Source organism: Giraffa tippelskirchi, chromosome 6, assembly GCF_054371585.1.
Source record: "Giraffa tippelskirchi isolate mGirTip1 chromosome 6, T2T-mGirTip1v1.2.pri, whole genome shotgun sequence".
Taxonomy (NCBI): Eukaryota; Metazoa; Chordata; class Mammalia; order Artiodactyla; family Giraffidae; genus Giraffa; species Giraffa tippelskirchi.
In genome coordinates, this window is record NC_137280.1 from 104,738,072 (window position 1) to 104,752,086 (window position 14,015).

General features: G+C 37.5%; 1 long non-coding RNA gene across 5 annotated transcripts in view; it reads left to right on the forward strand.

Annotated features, from left to right (window-relative positions):
- Positions 1-14,015, forward strand: part of LOC145509733 (uncharacterized) — a 1,421,207-nt gene that overhangs the window by 1,356,835 nt on the left and 50,357 nt on the right. For 2 of the 5 annotated variants that reach the window (XR_014056356.1, XR_014056360.1), the window contains exon 6: positions 410-499. The exons of 2 other annotated variants lie outside the window; for them this stretch is intronic. This is a non-coding gene — a long non-coding RNA (uncharacterized LOC145509733). Of the gene's footprint in view, positions 1-409; positions 500-12,199; positions 12,311-14,015 lie in introns of all 5 variants that reach the window. One more of the 5 variants, XR_014056338.1, reaches the window with a different exon arrangement.

Genomic DNA, 14,015 nt, shown 5'->3' on the forward strand with positions numbered 1-14,015 from the left:
AAGCATTTCATTCCTTTCGGAAACCTTCCGTGGCTCCTTGTAATTTAGAGGGCTGGTTCTCTACCTCGAAAGGGTGTACTTGTTGAAAAAGATTGCTGGGCCCCATCCCAGAGTTCCAGATCCAAGGGGACTGGGGTGGGGCCTGAAAGCTTACATATGTAAGCATTCTGGGGTGAAGCTGAAACCACTGGTCTGAAGCCCACGCTTTGACAACCATTGACATTAAAACTCAGATATTAGTGTGAATTTCTTGGCCTTTTCTTATAATAATGTAGCTTTCCTTTAACTCTTCAAATGGTCATCCATGAGTCCCTTCACAGGAACCTGCTATTTTAATAAAACTTTTCTACTGGTTAGAATAGAAAACTGATGTTCCTATCTGTAATGAAATGGTTTCTGCTTATAACAGATGTCCACCCTTGCTATGAAACAGTTCCACCATTTCCATGACATCTCTGCAGCCCACAGGATTTAAGGTTTTCTTTCATCTTTGATTATAGTAAGTGTTGGTTTTTCTCTTCTTTGCCTACCTTGTATTACTTATTTGTCCATAAATGTGATCAAATAAAGTAGTTTGCTCTGTGATAAAACCAAAAAGTTTGAAGATCTTAGATGATGTTCACATAACAGAACGAAAATTAACTGCTGTTTAATTTTTTATATTTTTTTTAAAAATAAAGATGATAATGGTCAGTCACCAAGGAGTCCTCTTGGTAAATACAAGCAAATCAGTTATGTGGTGATCCCACAAAGCTCTCTACTATATGCTTAGCAAAGGTCTTTTACCAATCCGCTAATATGGATATATGATGTTTTTCTCATCACAGGACTGAAAAGTAAAACTTACTTCCACAAGCCTTACACGAATCAATCACATTGTACTTTTTTTTTTTTAATATTTATTTATTTTTGTTTGTACTTGGTCTCAGTTGCGGCATGTGGGATCTAGTTCCCTGACCAGGGATCACACCCACACCCAGTCCCCCTACATCGGGAGCACAGAGTCTTAGCCACCGGATCACCAGAGAAGTCCCCATATTGTACTTTTGATGTCCCGGTTCTGCTGTGTATATAAGTCCAGAGGTAGATTTACTGTGAAGAGAATGAAGCTTAAACTTCAAACTCATCACTTGCATGATGGAATGGGCCCCTTCCACAGCTTGTGAGGAGCCCTAAATTTGTGTTGTTGAGATCATCTATTTCTGTAAATTTTGAAAAAGTAAAATATTTCTTAGACATTTTTCCTAAAAAGGTCCCCCAGATTGTATAAGCATCAGGCCCTGGGGTTAGCCCTGGAGATGGTTCATGTTTACAAGTTTAAAATGAGTAAGTCAACAAATCAGAAGGAAAATTAAAGCCCTCAGAAATAAATGATTCCTTTCCTTGGTTTTCTACTTTGTTTTCAATCCATAAATAGAACTCTAGAACTATTTAATCAAATGAAGATACATGTTTTGCTATTTGAAAATTGGCAGCCATCTTACTCATTTTTGAAAATGGAAAATATTAATTTGTATTCTCATTGATTTTATGTGATCATATTATAAATAACATTACTTGAAATGCAGGCAATTATAATTTTAGCAGCAGTTATCTTTGTTAAATCAATGTGGAGCCCAGGGAAGTAAAAATCATATTTTTATTATCAGTGGGAAGAACTAAAAAGCTTAAACCAATCAACAAAGTTGGAGAAGGAAATGGCAACCCACTCCAATATTCTTGCCTGGAGAATCCTGTGGACAGGGGAGCCTGGCAGGCTACAGTCCATGGGGCTGCAAAGAGTCGGACAAGACTTAGCCACTACACAACAACAATCAACAAAGCATTGCATGTTTACATAATAAGAGCATGTGAAGGAGTGATGTTTCAGTAACAGAAAGAATATATGACTCTGGACTTCCCTGTCTGTCTAGTGGTTAAGACTCCCAGGTCCCAGTGCAGGGAGCATAGTTTCAATTTTTGGTTGGAGAATTAAGATCCTGCATGCCACATATTAGAGCCAAAAATAAAAATAAAAAATAGTAATAATATATGACTCAACTCTTTGCTGCCACAAAGAACATAGGTAGAAAATTTAGAAAGATCTGAAAAGCATAAACTGGAAAAGTGAATTTTTTTTTAAGTTTATGGTCAGAGAAGATGACTTACAGATACTGGACTATGTCTAATACTTATACAAACTTGTTTCAAAAGCAGAAAACTGGTACTTAGTGTTTTCTTTCAAAACAATTCGTGAGCAGTTTGTCATCACAAACGACTCTAGCACTTGACCAATTCTATTCAGACTTGCTTTAAAACAAATGGACATTAAAATCTTACAATATCACAATAGAAAATTCTTACTATGATTCATTCTTAATGCAAAATTTGCTTAAATTACTGTATTCATTGAGAGATTACCAAACTTCATTTCATAAAACGGTCATTTTCATAAACAGTATAAATCATAATTTAGATTTCTGTTTACTTTCATCAGTTACATTATTGGTTTTCCTTGTAGAAGTTCCTAATTTTTTTTTTCCAAACAGTAAATAATTGCTAAGAACAAAGATTTTCATTTTTAACCCTTATTTCTTAAAGAAATGATGGGAATGAAGGGAAATTTACTTTACTTACTATATTGAAAATTAGGCTTACATTTTTAAAGCCAAGAGACACAAAATGTTAAAATTGATGATCATAAGAAGTATTCAGTGAGACCTGTTATAATTTAGATTAAATAGGCACTATTAAATAATCACTGTGTGCACAAAGACACAGGGAAGCTGCTTCATAAATGCTGTCTGAATGAATGGCAGATGGATGTGTAAATTATCACGGATGAAAGTAAGAAAATTTTGTTGACCATATACCACTGAAAAGGCTCTAACACATTAATAATTGAAAGATAGCTATTCTCAGTGTATTTAAATGAAAAATTTCTGACTCTTAACATTGCAGACAATTTGAGTCTGCATAACAAATCTTACAGAACAATCCTTATCTATCATACATTCCTAGTCACTTTCTCCAAATTTACTGCCCCTAGAAGCCCAAACTGCATCCCTCTTATCCTTTGCTTATCATTCTCCAAAATTTATTGTCCTTTGTTAAAATGATACATAAGTCACTGGAAAAAAAAAAAAAAAAGTCACTGAGTCTGACCACCTCCTTGGGTTTTTATTTCTTTTTTGTGAAGTCCTCTTAGGGACGGTGGGGCCTGGTGGGCTGCCGTCTACGCGGTCGCACAGAGTCGGACACGACTGAAGCGACTTAGCAGCAGCAGCAGCAGCGTACATGTAAAAATGTTGGCAAAATTTGTATGCTTTTTCTCCTGTTAATCTGTCGTTCTTAGTTTAATTCACAGGACCCATTTAAAGAATCTAAGAGAGTAGGAGAAAAGTTTTTCCTTTCCTATACTGCTTTGGAGAATGAGTTTGTGTCTTAGAAAGGGGGTTAATGATAGGGAACACTTTTAGGTTTGTCTGTTTAGTGCTTTAGACCTGTGCCACTTAGGAGACAAAAAAAAATGTTTCTGACTTACTGCAGCATAGTTTACTATTTACTATAAAATTTCTTCCCACGTTGGAGTATAGTGAAGATTTCAGCTAAATGTATCCACTTAGCTTTCAAGCAGACTGAGACCAGGTCCAGGTATCAGCAAAAATGGTTGTTTTTGAACAGAACTCATCTCTGAATTTAGAACAGAGGCTGCTGTCTTTCTACTATTTCAGACTTCCTGCTGGTATAGAACATCCCTCAGTCTAGAGATATTGATTATAGCCAGAAATAAATCAGAGACTTCTGTGCCTCCTTGTGTTAAGAGAAATCAGGCTCCACACTCTTGACAGCTCTGCATGGGTTGAGGTCTGTGCCCAACCAGCACGAATCATTTATAAAGAGAAATGAGACGGTGCTCATGCAGCATAGCCATAATCATTGAAAGCATTAAGCCAAAGCGGTGGCTCAGTCCCCACATTAGCAGCATCAGCATCATCTAGCCACACCAAGACCCTTAGAATCAGGAACTAAAGGGGTTGGGGCCTGGTAATCAGAGTCTTAACAAATCCTCCAGGTAGTTATGATACAAGTAAAATGTTGAGATAAGGGAACACTCTTCCCATGTATCCTGAGAGCTTCTTATGTACCATGCACATTTCCAAGATTATTAACTCATTCATTCTTCACCCAATGCTATATGGTGGATGCTGTTTTTATCCCATTCTACAGATATCAAAAGTGAGGCTCAGAGCTCTGTTTTACTCTCTTTAAAAAAACTTAAACTGGTTCAATGCATGATACAGGGTGCTCAGGGCTGGTGCACCGGGATGACCCAGAGAGATGGGATGGGGAGGGAGGTGGGAGGGGGGTTCTGGAAGGGGAATACATGCACACCCATGGCGGATTCATGTCAATGTATGGCAAAACCATTACAATATTGTAAAGTAAAAAAAAATAGATTAAAAAAAAAAAACCTGAAAGTGGTCTAGTGCCTGCTCTGTGCTGTATTGGGTCCTGTTACATAATAAGGATCAAACACAAGTATGTCTCTATTTTAATGGAACCCATAATCTAGAGCTAAGGACATACAGAAATGAGAAAGCACCAGGCAAAGTTTGTTACATAAAGAGATAGATGAAGCAAAAATATGGTTCCAGGATGACTCTGACTTGGGCAGCAAGTTGGCACTGACCAGTGGTAGGAGGCCTCAGTTCCTCTTCACATGGGCTCACAGGCTGCTTAAGATGCTCACGAGATGATGAAGAATCCTAGAGAAGAAGATGGAAGATAAAATGCCCTCCAGAGAAGGGCTGCCAGACTCAGCAAATAAAGATACAGGATACCCAGTTAAATTAATATTTCAGATAAGCAATAGATAATTGTTTACTGTTAATATGGTACATGCAATATTGAGGACATACTTACATGATTTTTTGTTGGTTTCTGAAATTCATAGTTAACTGGGCATATGGTATTTCATCTGGTAACCCCTCTTGCATGACTTGGGTTCAGAAATCATACACCGTCACTTGTACAGTTCTTCTTGGCCACACAGAGCAGATCTGATTCAGAGTAGGAGGAGACTGCAGAAGGATATGTGTTAATGCCAGAAGGTAAACATCAATGGAAGCCGTCCTGGAGGATAGCTAAGACACCAGATTTGCAAACTTGTCACCAAAGATTTTCTCCAAGGATTCATTCCATTTTCTCACATTTTCCCTAAAGGAAGAGTGATCTTTCAGCATCTGTTATCAGAATTTTGTAGTATCAAGCATAAAATAAGAATAATAAGAGTAATTACCCTTGAAGGAAGGAGGTGAACAGTGTAAGTCTTATTTTGAAGCAGTGAGATCGATGAATGTTTGCACGTGTCTTACTTCAACATCTATTCAAAATTACGTCTGTACCCACATATGCAGAAGGCTTTCAAACAACAGTGATGCTTTACTTACTTTCCATTTATAGTTTTAAATTCCCACTGTGGGTATTTTAATCAGCCTCTGTGGAGTTCTTCATCTCCCTAGAACAAAACATTATGTTTCTTTCCTTTTCAAGATCTTTATTTTGAACCTTTGTTTTCTAGCCTAATAACATCATTACATGAGAGGCTTTCACATTTTAACAATATCAAGAATATACTCAATGCTTAACATGTTATTGGCTATTTAGACTTTGGAAAACAATTGAGCAGAAGTGGAAATATGATTTAGCATTTCTTGAGTATCTACTAATGTTTGGGAACTTTTCATACCTTTTAAGCCTCACTGAAAATCTGCAGTGTAGATATTGTATCTTCCTTTTTCTCAGTGAACTTTATTCCACCAATATGCAAGCTGAACACACCATTTTATTGACGGTTTTCAGAGACCGGAATTTAAATACCTGCTTTACTCTGAGGGGTGCAGGCATTCAAGGACAGCAGGCCCTGAGCCAGTTAGCTCAGAGGTGTGAAGGAAGAACCTGGTTTTCATGGTAAGGTTGGAGAGGATCTGAAAATCAGTATGTCAAATTCTGGAAAATGGTGGAGCAGCATCAGAAGGCAGGATACCGTTTGATAATGGGGTAAGAATAGTTTGTATTCGAATGGTCAAAATCAGACACTGTGCTTTTCATCTTACCATTCTAAAACCTTCAGTTAAAGCTTACAATTATATCTCAACTCCTACAAAAAAGTTCTTTACCTTTTTTATTCTGCATTTTATTATGAAGAATAATAACAAAAAACCTCTAGCTGAGCATATTACACATGTCAGAAGTCTTCCTAAGTGCCTACATATATGGGCACACTGCTATATGGGGTGCCCATATGACTCTTCATACCAGTCTTGAAAATTGGCTTTCTTTTCCCTATATAATATAAGGGAAAACTGAGGCTCAGAGAGATAAAGTATGTAGCCTAAGCTTTTAAAACCATTAAGTGTCACAGTTTTAGCATCAAATGTTTTGATTTGTCCAGGGCAGAATCACTTCCTGGGGGGCAGAATGTTTCCTGGAATGCAGGACTTTCAATGCTAAAACCAGTGGTTGTGGGAAAGCCCTGAGTTCGGTCATTCTACATAGTTGGGTTCAGACTCCAGGTCCTTTTGAATCCAAAGCACATGTTCGATCCATTACTAAGCATTTCTATGTTGAGTTGTGTAGTGTATATCTGCTTCCATACAACAGGGTTTAGCACAGTGCTTTGTCTATAACAGCACTAAGTAAATATGTATTGAATGAATGAATGAAGGGATGGGCAGATAATTTCTGTGTAGTTGTGTAATGATAATGCCTATGTTATGGGAGAGGTTAAAGTCATGGGGCTTTTTTTTTCCTGCTCCAATTAACTTTAAATATAAAGCTGCTTAATGTGTTTATAAATGCTTAACAACTCTTAGGGTCAGGAAAGGATGAGTGTATGGGGGAGGGAATGGGTAGGTAGCTGCTAAATTATAATTTTATTGATTCCAGTAATGGCCAATTTTAAGCTACCCAGGCAATGTCACTGGACATGGAGTTGAGAAGATGAAATAACACATCATTATATTTCCATCCTATAGACATGTCATTTGTAAATAACCTCAAAAAGATAGTTAATAGGAAATAATTCAGAAGTGGTATTTTGATGTATTACCTCTTTTCCATTATAATTCATTGAATTTTAAATTTACATAACAATTTTTAAGAATGACTAACAATCAACTCACCAAAACCCTAAAAACTAAACAATCAGTACTTAGAAACAATCGGTTCCACTGGTTGGAATGCTCCCAGCCTGTTTGGTGGCTGTGATGATATCTCCTTATGGAAAAATTACTAGTAAATGAGGTGGCTTAGGCCAACACCATCATCATTGCTGGGACTAAAAACAGAGAAAATTCAGAGCAAATCTCTCTCTCTGATATATAAAAAGAGCAGGACATATTTTCCAGAGATAAAGTGCCAAAATCATTGAGGTGAGACTTTAGAGGATTTTAGAAATTTGGTGGGCAATTAACATTTATGAAAGTATTTCTAGGGTTGGCTAAATTTCATAGAGGAAAGCAATATTCCCACATAATTTTAGTTGACCGATGAAAACAGACTTCAGCCAATTTCCTGGAGAAGTGTGATAATATAGCTTATTATCTGATAAGATATTATCCTCCTGATAGTATTTATGTACATAGGCACAAGGATTTAGTTATAATATTGCTACATCTACATACTGAAATAAAAATAGCTAGAGAAATCCTTAATGTTTGTGATATTCTGTTAGTTTTATACAACTGTTTCTTCCAATGACTTTCACATAGTAATATAAATGCATAACTAGGAATAGAAATAATTAGGAAGGAGACACTATAAATACTTCTCTAATCTAAAGGAGATTTATCTATTTTTGTCAAAATCTTGACTTCAGGTATAGTAAGATTTTTTCATTGTTTTTAAGACCTGAGCTTTATTTTGAGGAATAATTAACTGTAAAGTTATATCTCTGCAAGTTAAACAAAATGAACCCTCCAAAACAAAAACAAAACCAAAAAATGAACCCCAAAAGCAATTATTCATCACTATCTAAACAGGAGGAACAATGATGGAATAAACATGTTTTTCAAGGTAGATCAACTTTGCTCCTCATTTTTTCAGGCTAGGCTCAAGGTACACATGATTTGTATTTGGTGAAATGTATGATCCAGTTCTCAGCTGGCAAGAAGATGGGCATCTAGAACATTTCCATGACTACTCATAGGGTGAAAGAGGATCTAAACTGTTCAGAAGATCCCTGCTAGTACATGAGGGCACAGCCCCAGGTGGCCCTGAGCAATATATGACCAGTGCCACCAATACCTGAAAGATATTTAGGACCCTGAGAAGCACCCAGGTTTGTAGAGTGCCTTTGGTTCAAGAAGACCTGGAGCTAACAGGGCCACCAGGACCTATGCCCTCCTGGAGTAGCAGGGATGTTCATGTATCTCATCAATTAGCAAAAAAGAGGCCCACCCTAGCACATGCCTGATACTCTACTAGGCACTGTGTTTCTATCCCAAATCAGCCAGATGAGTCCTACTCTTTGCATTTCAGAAAAACAATCAGACCCTGCCTGGATTTCACACTCTTCAAAGGAATCAAACATAAGCTTTTAGCAATATCTTCAAATAAGTTTATAGTCACAGGAATACACTAACAAGATGGCAGCCCTTTTTAAGTCAAGACTATTAAGATGGTTTTTATATTTTTAAAAAAATCACTGTTTTTAACTGTTCATTTAGTAAATTTTGACAAATGCATGCAGTTATGTGACTATTGCCGTCACATTACTTTAACCATATGTCATATTATTAGACCACGCCACCTGTGACTAAAAATATTTTTAATCCTGGTGAGTTGCATAAATAGGATATGCATTTAATATTTTGAAGGCAGAAACATTAAATGTGAACATTAAAAGCATTAAATATAAGTCTCTAAATACACTTTATGATTTTTAAGCCTGTTTTGTCCCTTCATTTTTAAAATTATACCAGGGCCATCAAAGAAGTGAGGCCCTCCTAGTGTCTTTCCTCTGCTGAGAGGACTGGACCTAATTTATGTGGTAGCCTTTGTGGACAGCTAAGAAGCTGAAAATGAAGCATGTGCCCACAACACTTCTTATAGAAAGTTGAATTGGATTTCTCTTGCACTATCCTTGTTTTATCCCTCTTCTCTTATCATCACCTTCAAGTGTATCAGAGGCAAGTTAACTTTCATAAAGTAGTATTAGAAAGCTAATGGTGTTACCAAGTCCAAACCCATATTGCTCACCATATAACAGTCCAATAAATCAAGAGATGAGGTGTTGGGGCAAGGAATAGCAACTTTATTCAGAAAGCCAGCAGACCAAGAAGATAGTAGACCAGTGTCACAATGAACCATCTTAAGCAGGTTGCAATTCAGGCTCCTAAATTTATACTAAAAAAGGAAGGGATGTGACTGTTTGTTATAAAGTTCTTGGTGCAGGAATCCTTTGTTTCTGTAGCTGTCTTGGTAGCTCTGGTCACAATGTTCCTATAAACCTCCAAGAAGACAATTGTTATTTTGTGTTCTGCAACTTTTTAACCTCTATAAAAATGGAAAAGTGTTATACCTTTGAAGGTGAGAGCCTTGAAAATGGACTATCCCTGTACATTTTAGGGTGTAGGCAACAGTCTTTTACAAAAAGTACACAGTCAACATGACTAAGCACAGATAGTAGCACACAAAGGTTAGAGCTAAGGGCCTAGATCCAATATGGAGTCAGTCTTCTCTGTTACAATGAGTCCTAATGTTACAATGCATTCTAAATAAATGAGACACTGGGGAGGGCTTAGCAGTTTTTCCTCCCCCTGCCTGCCCTATCCCACTTCCCCCTTCTTGAAACTATGTGAGGCTATATTACTCTGTATTATTGAGAGTTTTCATGCCTATTCCAAGTCTACATCGTAGCAATACTCCACCTCAAAGAAACTGGCCCCAACATACAGGGGGAAAAGATCAATCACTTGGGCACATGACCAGGCAGAAATTATGCAAAACATTTGACAAAGAGTCAGACTTTATTTTTGGGTGCTCCAAAATCACTGCAGATGGTGACTGCAGCCATGAAATTAAAAGACGCTTACTCCTTGGAAGGAAAGTTATGACCAACCTAGACAGCATATTAAAAAGCAGAGACATTACTTTGTCAACAAAGGTCCATCTAGTCAAGGCTGTGGTTTTTCCAGTAGTCATGTATGGCTGTGAGAGTTGGACTGTGAAGAAAGCTGAGCGCCGAAGAATTGATGCTTTTGAACTGTGGTGTTGGAGAAGACTCTTGAGAGTCCCTTGGACTGCAAGGATATCCAACCAGTCCATCCTAAAGGAGCTCAGTCTTTGGTGTTCATTGGAAGGACTGATGTTGAAGCTGAAACTCCAATACTTTGGCCACCTGATGCGAAGAGCTGACTCATTGGAAAAGACCCTGATGCTGGGAAGAATTGGGGGCAGGAGGAGAAGGGGACGACAGAGGGTTTGTATGAGATGGCTGGATGGCATCACCGACTCGATGGACATGAGTTTGGGTAAACTCTGGGAGTTGGTGATGGACAGGGAGGCTTGACGTGCTGCGATTCTTGGGGTCGCAAAGAGTCGAACACGACTGAGCAACTGAACTGAACTGAACTGTAGGTATGAATATAGTAGAAAGATATGACCTTTCAGTGAATCTTTTCCTGATTCAGTTCCCACTGACTCGCTCTGAACAAGTGCTGTGAACATGCTTAGATGTGCTAATCTGTAACATGTAAAGAGGACATAGCTTGTGGGGTTGTTGCGAAAATTCAATGAGAATAACCTGTTTACCAAGCAGGGCCTCTAGCACATAGGTGATGCTCAATGATTTTTGTTCTTCCTCCCATCCTTCTTAAAAATCATGAAACTCACTTGAAATATTCAAGGCCATTTATAGGCTCCAAAATACATATTTAAAGTAAAGTATATTTAGTAAGAAGATTCTAGGTAATACTGACCCTTAGCAAAATTATGAGACTATTTTGAAAATACAGATCCCCTCTGGGTGGATTTTATGTCTCATAGCTTCTTATTTGAAGTAAACAAGAGCCTTTTTTAGTAATCTCTCCCACATGAGCAATGGGAACAGATTGTCTTCGATATAAGGCAAAGAGAAATTGCTTAAGTAAAGGTAGTGACTGTATGAGTCATAAACCACTTTCTCAGATAACAGTCATTAAGTACGTCTGTGTACAAATTTGACAATTTTTATTTCACTGCCTTTTGACAGCCCTTTAGAAGGGTTTAAGAGAACAAGATCTGACTACAGCTTTCAAAAATTCATCACTGAATATTTGTTAACCTTGCTCCCTGTGATAGCTGAAGAACTAAGATAATGCCCTTCAAATGGAGATAAATTACAATCTTTCAGATGATTATCACGGTCTTAATCGAGTTTGCTCCAGCAGCTGAACAGCCTGTGACCTTGTTAGTTATACACCAAACATATCTGTTACTTTATGTTTCTATAGGCACTAGGGTAGAACCTTTAATGTAAATGTTTTCTGTATACAAAAGGATGGATTTACTTCAGTTACTCCATTTGGAGATAAAACAGAAGGTTCAGCTTATTTAAAAAGAGTGTGTCAAGCTAGTTCAGATATAGTTCCAGTTTTGGGGTTTTTTTTTTTTTTTTTTTTTACTGTTTCACGACATAATTTCAGAATTACAGGAGAGTTGAGAGAATACTACAGAGATTACCTGGATACCTCTTACTCAGATTTCCCAAATGTTACCATTTTCTAGATGTGTAGTATGATTTAAAGGAAGAGGAAGATAATTCCAAGTTCAGAAACAGGCATTGTCTTATATAATTCTGGGTATTGTGCTCTTATATGCATGAAAAAAGCATAGCTATTTTCAAAATTAAAATATTCAGGAGGATGTTAGAGAATCTACATCCTTAATTTCTTTGAAGAAAATCAATTGCCAATTTTTATATATAAGTATTACAAACTGCAGGTACGTGAACAGATTCCAACATACAGTCTGGTTTATGAAAACTACAATTATTACATCTTGGGAAATTAAAGTACTTTTATCCTGAATATAATGTTACAATAACATGGAAATCAGCAGGCATGGTGTCCCAGGATGTCAGCACATCAGCAGTTATGCCCTAGTGCCAACTTTCAACAGAAGGGACAGAGAGTTTGAATGGTATTAATTATTAAATGGTAACATTTAATCCTAGATCCTTGTTATCTGTGCCAAGAGAAAACATCTGCGGGTGCTTACAACGGGCAGATTTTGGAGTATCCGTGCAGATTCTGTTAGGTTTTGATGAAGTCTCCTAGAGAACAAGGTAATTTGGGATGCTCAGCATTTATTCTCCCACTCACATTCTTAACCTCTCTGCAAACAGATGACTGTGGTACTGAGAAGGGCTCTATGTCTTACCACATGTGGCAGAGGAAAAAACGAGAGATACTTCTTTTCTGCTTCTGCCCTGTCGGGGCTATTTGAAATGAGTTCGATATCAGTCATTGCATGAGAGAAAATTCACCGTATCAGCCACTGGAGCAGTGGCCACCATCTGTATGACAATATCCATGCATTCTGTTTCCTGCTGCCCTTTGCCTCTCTGTTTTAGTGTTCTTTTGTAAGTGTTCCTGACATTTTGTTTATCTTTCTTTTAAACATGATGGCAAGATTATGTCTAAAAATGAGAGAGAAAAAATGCTCCATTCTTCACTTGTTAAATCTGTTGCAAGGAAAACAATTCAGCACCATTTTCAAAACACTAAGAACATTTCAAGACACTCAGAAATCTCCAGCAATGGCTGGGCACGATCAGAGATAGGGTACAAAAAGGACAAAATGAATTCTCATACTTCATGCTACTTAGATGAACTCAGACTTTCAATTGATAATCTAGTTTCTTCTTTGTTGAAGTAACAAACGGTCTTAAGGAAAAACATATTTTCCCTCTTAGCTTCACAAGTAGACATATCCATGAGGCCCTTATCCTCCTCTTTTGAAATAAGTGTATTAATGTTCATTTTGTTTGATTTCAATGACCTGCCTAGTAGTGGATGCCCCAAATGGAGCACTTAACCATTCTATAATAAAAATGTTGCAGCTTATCAAGAGAAGGAAATGGATGAGAAAGTCAAAGAAAAATCTATTTACCAAGAGAGTCTAAAGACTGCTTTTGAAGTTTAGATTTAATTCACCCACCACTGTAAATCTGATTTCCAAGTTATTAGATTTCTTGTCTGCACTTTTCATTCACTAGATTACTTGGGTGCCCAAACTCTCCCCTATTTCTCACTTTTCCTTGATCTTTTTACCTCCTAATATTCAAATCATGTCCATCGAGTCAGCATGACTCGATGGACATGAGTTTGAGCAAGTTCCCAGAGTTGATGATGGACAGGGAAGCCTGGACTGCTGCAGTCCATGGGGTTGCAAAGAGTCGGACACAACTGAGTGACTGAACTGAACTGAACTGATTCAAATCATGCTTCCCCCCTCCCCTGCCTCAAGAATTATATAATATGTAGAAGATATAAAACCTCCAACACAATGTTCAGAATTTTTTACTAATTTATCTTTGGGTCTTCCCTGGTGGCTCAGGGGTGAAGAACCCACCTGCCAATGTAGGAGACACAGGTTCGATCCCTCAGTTGGGAAGATCCCATGGAGAAGGACATGACAACCCACACCAGTATTCTTGCCTGGGATAATTCCACAGACAGAAGAGCCTGGCAGACTACAGTCCATGGGGTCTCAAAGAGTCAGATACACCTTAGTGACTAAACACACACCATTTAATCTTTATATCATGTTTATAAATCCATGACCAGACTTAGACCACTTTTTCAGATGTATCTCAACTAAAGAAGCACACCCAAAAAAGTAATTCCTAATCTTTATTGTTACAGTTGTCAAACACTAAAGAACATCCAAGAATGTAGTTTTAATTAATTCATTTAAAAATCTCCTACTCTCACTTAAAAAACCTGTATATTCTTGGGTGCTTTTCTTTTTGTTGTCTGAACATTAAG